The following is an 11,132-nucleotide window of genomic DNA, read 5'->3' as shown; positions in this document are numbered from 1 at the left end:
GAGTTCCATTTCAGTGCTCTTGTATTAATCCATAACTACATTGCCACAATTCCTCTCTGTAGCCAAACCCATTTTGGTCGATGTGTATTTTTAGACAAAAACCTTTGTTTGAAGGGTATGGTTTTGCATAGCCTGCTCACGCTGATCAATTAACTTCACTACAGATTTTTTTTTTTAAAAAAAATATATTCAAACAGCTTTTCAGAGTTTGAGAAGAAAGGGAAGCCACCAATTGAGCTATTAGGTTATTGAGTGCTTTTGTCATAAAATAGAAAGGCACACAAAATTAGCAGGGACACACAGAATGACATTGATAACAGCAGCATGATTTATTTGGAGGTTTGGTTTCACTTCTAAAGCTGGGAGTGTGTGTGTGTGTGTGTGTGTGTGTGTGTGGACGGACAGACGGACAGGACACCCTTACCAGGCCTCGTATGTGACATGGAATTCTGTTATCATCCCAGAAATAACCATTGTTTAAGGAAATGGGTGATGATAGTTGTACTCTGTGCTCTCTGATTCAGTCATGCAAGACTAATTTCCTGGCTGTGTCTGAATGTCATATAAAGCTGCTCTGTAACTGCTGCTGACAATGAACTAGTGACTGGAAAAAGGAATCTTAAATACAGTCACATCTCCTGACTGTTAAAATCCTTTTCACAATGCATGGTGGTCTAATGAACACACTGTGTGTGTGTGTAAGATGCGCACGCACACACACCATACACACACCACATTTCAGAAGTGCCAGCGGCAAAAAAAGAGAAAAAGGAAAAGGAAAAGTTTGGATATCCGTTACCTTCTACAGCAGTTGCTAGGTAACCAAATGCTCTTTAAATAGAACTTCTTTACCAACCTTGCATTATTGACTCCCCCCGCACACTCCCCCCACGCCTTTATTTTTCTCTTAAATAATTGCTGTATGTTTCAAATTTTAAAGTACACAATTTTGAAGCCCGTAATTTAGGAAATACTTCCCCCTCCCCAGTAAAAAAAATAATGATGTGGATATCTGAACATGCAATAGTTGTCTATGACCATGGTTGTATTTAATATGAAGCTTCTAGGAAGTTTGGGTTAACAGTAAAACCAACTCCCCCCCCCCCCGCTTTGCTTGTGTATCAAATAACAAACTGTCTTCCTTAGCATCCTCCTTATCTGTCTTCTTAACCTACTCTGTACCAGAATGCTAAGAACCTCATGAAGTGTATGAAACTTAAATACGACCATTTACACCCCCTATCCCGAGGAAGCAGTTATTTTGTTCTTTGCTGGTATAGTGGCCCCTCACAATATTAAAGCAAGCAAGAGTGGTAAGAATAACCAAATGCATTTTACTGCACAACTTTAGAGCTATTCATAGATTAGTTTGGTCATTTATGAATGTTGTCATCTACGAGAAGCAGCAAGGCCCTAAATTCATTGAGCTCTAAGTTTATTGCTGGGATAAAAAAAATGCAATGCTACAGGGAAGGAAGATAATCTGCAACTGGGCACAGCTATGCCATACTGTGCTTCACACCAAGATGCAAATGAAGCTTTGGACGCTGTGAATCAGTGAAGCAGATGGTTTTACTGGCTCTTAGGAAACATTTCTTCCCCTTCTATTTCTTTTTCTTTCCCCCTTCTATTTGCCAGGAGGTGATGGGACCAGTGGCCATGATCTTAGTTTTTTTGATGTTGAGCTTCAGACCATATTTTGCGCTCTCCTCTTTCACCCTCATTAAAAGGCTCTTTAATTCTTCCTCACTTTCTGCCATCAAGGTTGTATCATCAGCATATCTGAGGTTGTTGATATTTTTTCCCGGCAATCTTAATTCCGGTTGGGGATTCATCCAGTCCAGCCTTTCGCATGATGTATTCTGCATATAAGTTAAATAAGCAGGGAGACAATATACAGCCTTGTCGTACTCCTTTCCCAATTTTGAACCAATCAGTTGTTCCATATCCAGTTCTAACTGTAGCTTCTGTCCCACATAGAGATTTCTCAGGAGGCAAATGAGGTGATCCGGCACTCCCATTTCTCAGGAGGCAAATGAGGTGATCCGGCAAATGAGGTGATCCGCACTCCCATTTCTTTAAGAACTTGCCATAGTTTGCTGTGGTCGACACAGTCAAATGCTTTTGCATAATCAATGAAGCAGAAGTAGATGTTTTTCTGGAACTCTCTGGCTTTCTCCATAATCCAGCGCATGTTTGCAATTTGGTCTCTGGTTCCTCTGCCCCTTCGAAATCCAGCTTGCACTTCTGGGAGTTCTCGGTCCACATACTGCTTAAGCCTGCCTTGTAGAATTTTAAGCATAACCTTGCTAGCGTGTGAAATGAGTGCAATTGTGCGGTAGTTGGAGCATTCTTTGGCACTGCCCTTCTTTGGGATTGGGATGTAGAGGCAGTGAGAGATTTCACTTTCTTGGGTTCCATGATCACTGCAGATGGTGACAGCAGTCACGAAATCAGAAGACGCCTGCTTCTTGGGAGAAAAGCAATGACAAACCTAGACAGCATCTTAAAAAGCAAAGACATCACCTTGCCGACAAAGGTCCGTATAGTTAAAGCTATGGTTTTCCCAGTAGTAATGTACGGAAGTGAGAGCTGGACCACAAAGAAGGCTGATCGCCGTAGAATTGATGCTTTTGAATTATGGTGCTGGAGGAGACTCTTGAGAGTCCCGTGGACTGCAAGAAGATCAAACCTATCCATTCTCAAAGAAATCAGCCCTGAGTACTCACTAGAAGGACAGATTCTGAAGTTGAGGCTCCAGTACTTTGGCCACCTCATGAGAAGAGAAGACTCCCTAGAAAAGACCCTGATGTTGGGAAAGATGGAGGGCACAAGGAGAAGGGACGACAGAGGATGAGATGGTTGGACAGTGTTCTTGAAGCTACTAACATGAGTTTGGCCAAACTGCGAGAGGCAGTGAAGGATAGGCGTGCCTGGCGTACTCTGGTCCATGGGGTCACGAAGAGTCGGACACGACTGAACGACTGAACAACAACAGGAAACAGTGATCTTTGAAAAGGCAAACAGGCAGGCAGGCAGGTAGGGAGAGCACAAACAGGTCACTGGGTTGATGGCTTTCTCTGTCTCCTCCCAACCCCTTCACAAAGTTGCAATGGTGGATAGTCCATTAGAATAAATAGGGCACTGCCCCACCAGCCTCAATCTATCCTCAGCCAGTCCCTACCTGCATCCTTTAGGGTTGCCATATTTCAAAAAAGTAAAAACCAGGACACCACGAAAGTTGTTGAGCTCTTTTTTCTGACAAACCCCAAAGGGTTGTGTTTGTTTGTTTGTTTGTTTATTACAAAAACGCCCCCCAAAATCAAAACAAAAAAAAATCCTCCCAGTAGCACCTTAGAGACCAACTAAGTTTGTTCTTGGTATGAGCTTCCATGTGTGCATGCACACTTCTTCAGATAGGTATTCTTCCGTATCTGAAGAAATGTGCATGCACACGAAAGCTCATACCAAGAACAAACTTAGTTGGTCTCTAAGGTGCTACTGGAAGGAATTTCTTTAATTTTTAATTTTTTTTGACTATGGCAGACCAACATGGCTGCCTACCTGTAACTAGCCCCCCAAAATGTAATTTTTCGATTGACTTGCCTAAGATCCAGGACAAAGCACTGCCTTTCGGGAATTCCCCTGGATGTCAATTCTGCCTTTGAAATCCTGGTAATGTCTGGGAAAATCCGGAAGTATGGCAGCCCTACATCCTTACTTGCAACCAGTTCATGGTGTGAGATTAGCTGTCAGTCTTGACTAGCTTGGGCCCATTATTTTCAATGGTTCTACTTTGAGTAAAAATGAAAATTAGCATTATGTTTTTAAACCAAAGATCAAAGAAATCCTAGCCAGACCTTTATTAGACATTGTGTACATTTTTGTAATGGTATAGAGCTGAATGGCTTACTCCTTAGAAGTCACCATGCCTTATTCACCCTGTTATTTTCCGCCCACAAAGTCTTTTTGAATCAGCAGCAGAAATCAAAATGACCAAATCAGTGGAGCTGTGAACATTTCAAGATGCATACAGCGACAATCATAAGATGCATGAATGCTTGGTGAACATTAGGAAATCTGTCACTAAATAGCAATCAGAAGTGACACATCTAAACAGAATAGAAATTCAGATGTTAGCTTCCTTTCAAGCATGAAACTTAAAAAAAAACCACTTTGATCCAATTTCTTTCCACAGGATTAAATGGATTAAAAGAAAGCAAACCTTAAAAAAGGAACCCTTTCTTGATAAAGGCACAAGACAGTGGTCCCAAACACTTTAAAAATAGTACCATTGTTTTCCCAGTCAAAATTTTAGCAATTAAAAAAAAACGCCTATGGCTGAGCTGAAAGGAGGGAAGTCTCGTGTACATTTTCACACTGCCCCAAAAGCATTTTCCCTTTGGGTTAACTGAAGGGTTGAAAGGGGCATGGTGCATCTCCTTTGCCAAGCTGAATGGACCAATGCCCCTTGGTCATAAAATGCTCTTGTAAAGATAAAAATAAGTGAGTAGTGGTGCAGATGAAAGGTAAGCTGGAGTAATAAAAACAACACTGTGTTCTTCACCATGTTGAAGTTTGAAATCCCTTGCCCCAAACCTCCTCTAACTGTGCATAATTACAGATGACTAGTTGCCTCAAAATATGGATGAGCATAAACATTGGTATGTGCATCCCATGGGTAATTCACATCAGGATGCACATCTGGGATGCTCCAAGTATTTCCATGCTGTCATGAAACTGACACACAGCAAGACATGCAGGTCACTCCTGGATGGTCTGTTTATTGAGCATTCATGGCAAAACAATACATTGCTGTGGGGTTAGAGTAGGTTGCATCCCCCCAAACCCTGCTTTCATCTGAAAAACAATCATGAGTGAAATTTGGTGCAGCTCTTACAAACAAACTACACACACACCACATTATTATTATTATTATTATTTATTATTATATTATTATTATTAGCAGGGGGAAAGTTCACAAGGCAGTTCCTACAACAGGGGTTGGGAACCCATTTCAGCCTGAGGGCTACAAGACTGACCTTCAGGCAGAGGCAAAGTGCCAAAGTTGGCAGAGCTATGGCTGTAACTCTTATGCTTGTACAGTAGGCTGTATACTAGGGTTGCCATACGTCTAGAACAGGGTGGCCAACTCCCAAGAGACTGACATCTACTCACAGAGTTAAAAACTGGCAGTGATCTACCCCCTTTTTGGGGTTCGGGTCAAAGTTGTTGAGTTTTTTTCAGGGAGGAGGTAAAACGTTGAGGGGATTTTTAGGGGAGCCATAGTTGTTCAGCTTCTTTGGGGGGAGCCAATGACCTACCAGTGATCTACCGCAGATTTCCAGTGATCTACCAGTAGATCACGATCTACCTCTTGGACATGCCTGGTCTAGAATTTCCCAGACATAACCGGGATTCAGCTGTTGTAAGCAGTGTCTGGGCAGAATTTGTTGAAATGCCCTGGAAAATCCCATGTTGGAAGTGTGAATTTTTTTTGGAGGGGGGGGGGAATTGAAAAAAAAAAAGCTTAAGAAATTTTGTGTCCAGATTTTCACTTTTTGAAATATGGCAACCCTACTTCAGCTATGAAAAAGCCGGGGTTTCTACATCTCCATCGATCCATCCAGGCAAGCAAATGGCAATATCGCGGTTCAGAGACCTTATTCCAGCCCGGCCAAAGCACTCAAGGAGGGGGTGGCCTGTGACAGGGGTGGCCTGGGCAGTGTCTCAAGGGTCAAACAGATGGGTCTGGATCTAAAAAGATTCCACAAAAGGCAAACAGATTGGGAGGGAAGGAACTAAACCAATGCAAGTTCAAGTTCTTTGTTACAAGTTCTTCTGATGACCAGAAGGGGTTGAAACATTCTTCCTAGAAAACTATCCTTCTCGCCACGCCATCGGAATGGACTACGTTCCTTCTCTTCCCTAATTATGATGTCATTAAACTGTAATGAAGGTACCCGTATAACCAAACACTATGAAAAAGCCCTTCTTCAGAGTTTCACAGACAATACACCAGTGGCGTGTGGTGAATTTTTTGGTATGGGAACAGTTAGGGCCATAGGCGCAAGCTTGTGAGAGTGATGGGGCGGGCGGGTTGGCAATGTTGTACATGAGACGTTGTGACGTCTGCACATCACATGTGTGAGCATCATGCCTCCCTCCCTAAGCCGGCCAGAAGCTTCCCAGGCTTTGGGAAGGAGGCACCAGGGAAACATTTAGGGGACTTGCCTAGTTCCCCTAGTCCACTGACCGTGCATTCCAGTATAAATCCACTCAGACAAATTTTCTTTGTCAAAACAAAAAAAAATAAAATAAAAAATTCCTTCCAGTATTTTCTTTGGATTCCAGTATTTTCTTTGGGTGAATAAAATAAATAAAAAAATCATTCCAAATTTTCTTTGGATTACTCCCACTAACAGGGGAAAATATTTCAAATTTGTACCTGGCTTCTAATTAGAATGTTGGCAAATTTAATCAATAGGGTATAATTTTTCTCCATCCATTTCTAGGACAAGAATATCAACAGAGACCAACAATGCAGAAACTAAGGTCCATGTAGCTTGTAGAGAGTAATTGTTTTGAGGAATTGGGGATATATATATATATATATATATATATATATATACACACACACACACACACACACACACACACACAGTATATGATTGTTCGACCCTTTGGTTGTTCTACAGAGGGAGAACACACACAGTAGACAAAACCTAACCAAATTTTAAAGCACCAGCGAGTTTTAAAAATCCCCATGTCTTTTATGACATATTGTAAAAGTATTTCCTTCCTGTTGGTTTTAGACATGATTTTTAAAAAGCCTCTCATGTAGTGTCGTGTGGCTTCCTTGCGTTACTCACATCTGCTTTGGAACATTAAATGCAACCAAACAGCTCATGAAAGCACTTCTTAATATTTAAATGAGACAGAAAGGGAAACCTCTTGGAGCTAGGAAGGGAAGATGCTGTCCAAGTAAGCGTAGACTTGGTGCTCTGCTTTTAAAAATGGTAGCTATTAAGATGGCAGTGGGTTGGTGGGACAAATAAATGTCAGAAGGTGAGACATTTAGATGGACCCTGGAGGATACTCTTTTGATTATTTCTGCTTTGTTCAAATTATGTTTACTTGTCAGGAATCGTATATCCCTTGTCATCCAGAGTCCTCTTGGTACCTTGGAACCGAAGGCAGATTTTAGTAGTCTTGGGCAGTGCAATCTTACGCCTGTCTACCCAGAAGAAAACCTCATGATTTTGCAGATGAAAGCCATGGTTCACCTCCACAAAGCAACGTTTGAGTGTTAGCTTGATCGTGGCACCTCATGCTCAACATGGGGCTCACCAGAGAGAGAGACAGCTGTTCCTAAGCACAACTCGGCCACCACATTGTAGCATCTGGTCCCATAACAGTCATATGTTTTGGGTTGTGATTTTGCATAGCCTCAGGTTATTAAAACAAATACTACAGCACAGTGACCAGTCAACATTCCAGTGGGGAAAAAAACATTTATTTTTAGAATATTAACTACAGAACAGAAGGCATTTCAAATGCCACATGTAACAGATTACTTGCATTAAATTGTCAATTTTAATAACTCTTTTCAGTACTTTACTTCACCCTGTAGCTTGCAAAAGCAGTTTATAATCCCCTTAAGAGAGAGGCAAGGGAGTACTTAACACCTAAATATTGCAGAAAATAAGTTCTGTTACTTGAGGCAGGTAAAACAGACTCTCATTTTTCAAAAGAGCTTTGGCTTTTTAATTAAGGCACTTTACTTAGTTTGTTCTTTCTTTTTTTAAAGTGTCATGCATTTTCTGATCACTGTAAAAAGGTCAATGTACATATTGCTCAAGACAGACATTGCTTACAGATATCACTATTTCATGTCCAAATCTTGATTTTAATAGTGATGTTGCATAGGTTCTCTGGCAATTAGATGGCTTTAAAAGAGGACGTCTATCAACCGCTAACAAGAACAGTGTTTAATCTATCAGATTTATTGAAACCAAATACTTTTACAAGTTCCATCATAAATCTAGGTCAAGTCATGAGAGCCCTACCTTATTTCCCATAAACTAGTCATTTTATTGCAGGCAAAATGGCAGATTGAACAAGAACTCCATCTCATCAGCTCTCTACATACAAATGAAACTGAAAAAAAATTATACAGAATCTGATTTCGTATATGGATATTATATCTATGGAATGCTTCACCATAAATCAAAATCTCCTGAAATATGGCTGGCAATAGAGTTGTCTGCCTTTCAGCACCAGCTAAAATTTCACCCCATCCACTAAGCCTTGGATGGGGTGAGAGATCATTCAGCTGCCGATAAGGCCAAGGAGTTTGATACCTTATTGATATGTTGCGGGTTTTAGGACACATCATCCTCAACAAGAATTACACTCTGCCTACAACTGCCTCTACCTTTCCCCGTACTGGAATAAGATTCTTGGCTTTAGGTTGTGGGTTGTTCCCTCTGAATCAAGCAAGCACATTCCTGTTCACCCCAGTTTATGATCAGGGTTGTTCTGCTCTTGATTCTGCTCACAAGCATCTAAATAGGAGTGGTAACCTATATGAACATCCCCTTTATAGAATCGTTGAATTGTAGAGTTGGAAAAGACCCCCAGGTCCAACCTCCTGCAATGCAGGAATCTCACATGGAAACAGAATTGTAGAGTTGGAACAGGACTATCTATTCTTAATAAACAAGGAAGGGATGCATTGCCTGGAACCCATCACCTCTCACTAAATTCAGGGTTTCTCACCACAAAACAGGTTTTCAGTGCATGTTAATTTCCATTTCCACATTTCCAGAACACTTTCTACCTCCTCCTCCTCCTCCAAGTCTGCAAATGAGGAAAGGTGAACCAATTGGACATTTTTAGGGTGTCGATATATTAACCCACACATGGGTGGCACTGTGGGTTAAACCACAGAGCCTAAATGGGGTGAGCTCCCGTTGCTGGGTCCCAGCTCCTGCCCACCTAGCAGTTTGAAAGCACATCAAAGTGCAAGTAGATAAATACCTTCCCACTCCAGCAGGAAGGTAAACAGTGTTTCCGTGCACTGCTCTGGTTCACCAGAAGCGGCTGGCCACATGACCCGGAAGCTGTACGCCGGCTCCCTCAGCCAGTAACGCGAGATGAGCGCCGCAACCCCAGAGTCGGACACAACTGGACCTAATGTTCAGTGGTCCCTTTACCTTTACCTTTATATTAATATCCAGCTTTCTGTTTAGTGCAGATGATATTAAATTCAGCTATTGTTAGCTATTAAGAAATGCATGGCAATACTCTGTGCCTAATGGCTCAATTGAATTGCTTTCAATTAAACCCTAGAGCTAATAATTATCATTTTCTAAAAGCTACACACACAAAAAGGTGCTCCGATATGTCAGATCTCTATTTGAGGTCTCTCTTCCCAAAGCATTTCTGTGAATTTTGACCAGGTTGGGCCACATATTGAATACAGATCTTAGCAAGATGTGAACTGTGAAGGGTAAATTGGGCTGAGGGTTAGATGGTCCTTACTTATCACTGAGATCAGCTGGGTCTTCCCCCCCCCTTATACACTACACTGTGAAGACTGACCTTCCCCAACCTGGTGCTCCAGATGTTTTGGAGTACAACTCCCTTCAGTATGAGCCAACAGAGTAGTTGATTGGCTGGTAGCTTTTTTTAGTCAAAAACATCTGGAGTCACCAAGCTGGAGAAACTGTGTGTGTGTGTGTGTGTGGAGAAAGAGGGGGGCATATTCTGTCACTCTTCTTGATTCAGCACTTCCAGCATGCTGGAAAAAGAATTATTATTTACTTAACATTGGACCTTGTTAGCTGGCTTTATTATGAATACAGCACTTCCATTAAGAGAAAAAGATTATTCACACATTGTTTTCTGTCCGAGTGCCATCTCAGATACGGCTTCTACCATGAACATTAGCAGCTTGGATGCCAAGATATAGTTCCAACAGAGCGAAGGAAAGTGTTTCCCACCAGCTCCTTCCATTGGCACTTGCCACAACACCCCCAAACTGTTACCAAGGGTATTCCAATTTTCAGGTCTGCATGAGGTTTCAGGGGGAATGAGAGGAGTTATGTTCCATTTACAGAATGGAACTTAGGAGCTGAAGCCAATAATAATATCACTTTGCAGAAGAATGCAAATGGGTGTTTTTTCTTCTCCCATATTATATGGGAAACAGCAAATTTTGAAATATCCATTTGGTGCCTCCTCACCTTATTCTGTTTTTGTATCTTTTAAAATTCTATTATGGTTTAATTACTTTTTAGCTATTATCTTATATTTGTTTTTAGCCTTCCATATTTTATCTGTGTTGTTTTAATTTATGTAAGCCACCTTGAGTCCTGGTCTGGGGAAAAAGAGGGATATAATGATGACGATGATGATGATGATTACTATTATTACCTGCTGCAATATAAATACTGATATCCCTGGCAGACATACATACACAAGGGCTGCGCTTCAAAACACTTTAGTGAGACATGAACAAAAGTGCCTGCAACAATGCCAGTTCTGGCTGTTATCAGCAGATACAGCCAGCAATTAGAATTGGATCAGAAGGAACTCTTTTGAACTATTACTAAAATAGTCATGATTTGCTTATACGTGAGTGCCCGAAGCTTCGGTTGCAATGGGACTGAATTAGCTTGCTAGAGGATAGTTTGCTCATTAAGTTTGTTTTAAAAGACTTCTGTAACATCACCCTGACCTCTGCATTGTTAACTGAGTGGGTAGAAAATCCACACGAGACGTGGCTGAACTTATTAACTCTGTGATAGTCTGGGTTTTTCCCTTACTGAATGAGAACAAATGAGGGCAATCTTAGCTTGAATGGATGGGGGATAGAGAGGTGGATTGAAGAATGCTAAGCATGTTTATGAAATTCTCCCTATTTTAATTTCTCCCCAGATTTTGGAGCTCCTGAGTTTAGCTCATGTTGCTTGTGGATCAGCACAATGAGTTACGAGCTACCCACTATAGTTCTGGGGTTCTTTAATTACTTGCAAAAGGTTTTGTTCAGTTTAGTTATTTTCCACTTCACAATGCACAGGAGCATTATATTCAACAGCACTTGGGCAGAAGGTCAGGACTGCACT

The 11,132-nt window shown here is 41.3% G+C and overlaps 1 long non-coding RNA gene across 2 annotated transcripts; it reads right to left on the bottom strand.

The window, feature by feature from the left end:
• Positions 1 to 4,812: 4,812 nt before the first annotated feature.
• Positions 4,813 to 8,908, bottom strand: LOC117044606. Of its 2 annotated transcripts, XR_004426306.1 has the most exons (3): positions 8,782 to 8,908; positions 8,070 to 8,160; positions 4,813 to 4,860 (listed from the first exon to the last, which is right to left on the bottom strand). It is a non-coding gene; the product is annotated as an uncharacterized LOC117044606 (long non-coding RNA). The 2 variants fall into 2 exon arrangements; XR_004426305.1 differs by lacking the exon at positions 4,813 to 4,860 and having other exon boundaries at positions 7,498 to 8,160.
• Between the last annotated feature and the right edge of the window lie 2,224 nt (positions 8,909 to 11,132).

The sequence above is a fragment of the Lacerta agilis genome, chromosome 3 (genome assembly GCF_009819535.1).
Source record: "Lacerta agilis isolate rLacAgi1 chromosome 3, rLacAgi1.pri, whole genome shotgun sequence".
In the NCBI taxonomy this organism is placed as follows: domain Eukaryota; kingdom Metazoa; phylum Chordata; class Lepidosauria; order Squamata; family Lacertidae; genus Lacerta; species Lacerta agilis.
The sequence above is the reverse complement of the archived record's forward strand: the minus strand, read 5'-3'. Positions and strand labels throughout refer to the sequence as shown.